This window comes from Monocercomonoides exilis, assembly GCF_001643675.1.
Source record: "Monocercomonoides exilis strain PA203 chromosome Unknown scaffold88-35566, whole genome shotgun sequence".
Classification (NCBI taxonomy): Eukaryota; Preaxostyla; order Oxymonadida; family Polymastigidae; genus Monocercomonoides; species Monocercomonoides exilis.
The window spans coordinates 2501-3865 of NW_027150633.1; positions in this window are offsets into that span (position 1 = coordinate 2501).

A 1365-nucleotide genomic window follows, 5' to 3' on the forward strand; every position below is an offset into this window, starting at 1 on the left:
ATATACTATACTGCCTCACAACACACATTCACTACTAGCATAGCACTCTCTCACAACAACTTTTCAGACTAATCGATTTTATTAGAGCCATTTTCATCTCTTCATCCAACATTTTTACACATCAGACTCAAAGATTCAAACAACTCACTTTATTATTCGACCCATCTGATCAGCCATTGCTACCAGAAGATGTTTTCATAAAACATGTATTGCTTAGCCCTTATATACAATCACATGTTGCTTTTCATTCCAATCAGACCCAACAAACCCATCCCTTTTGAACCACCTTCATTTATACTTCACACTCAGTGAGTTTCTGTATAATCATGCAAAGGTATTTCATTCAAAGAGACACATACATATTATTCCCATTCAAATACCATATACTATCTTCCTTAACATAAAAAGCCAACTCACCTATTTTGCTATACATATGACATAATACTATATACATATATATACAATAGACCACTATTACACAATGCCTCAGTCTAATAGACATCCCCCTATATAAATTTTTCATTCTAAATCCACTTTTTTCCCTATGGAGTTTCATATACAAGTCACACTTCTATACTAACCCCATATCACATAAGCCCTGGCTCAGACTATCCTCGCCAGACAACTTTTGTCGAAAAAAAATGAAGTCAGAAAAAAAATTTTTTCGGGGGGTGTCCCCCTAAGTATACTTCCGTAAAAATCCCCGACAGCCCGCACCCCAAATACCATCTTTTCCAAAAAACTCATAGACTCAATTACACTACGCCGAGGTTTTCGCGTTTTTTTCCATTTTTCATACTAGAATTACACTACGAAAACGAGGTCATCGAAAAACCTGCTTTGATACTAAAAAATCTCAAAATTACACTACGCCCCGAAAACCTCGGCGTAGTGTAATAAGGATGATTTTGATACTAGAAAATATCGGCTAGTATCAAAAGTGCCCCAAATACACTACGCCGCGAAAACCTCGGCCTAGTGAAAATGCCCAAAAATGATACTAGAAAAATACTCAATGAAAATTTTTAGTATCCTTCCATAGTGTTTCTTGGGATGGGGACACACCAAAGCCTTGCCACTACCACACCACCTTGTGTATGCCCTCGCTGCCTTTCATCTGGTTTTTTGTTCCAGCCTTCCAGCTCTTAAGCCTGGTGCGCTATGCCCACTTCAATCTTTCCATACGAAATGCCCCTATGAAAAGTCACTTTTTCTCACACTGCTGCTGGAGCAGCCAGAGGAGTGGAGTGGAATGCCTATGGGAACGTAGCGGCAGAGCATACGCACATACTCATACCATCAGCTAGCCTGTAAGTTATGACCGATAAAAAGATACAAGGGTTGGAATGTGTGAGGGTCCTATAT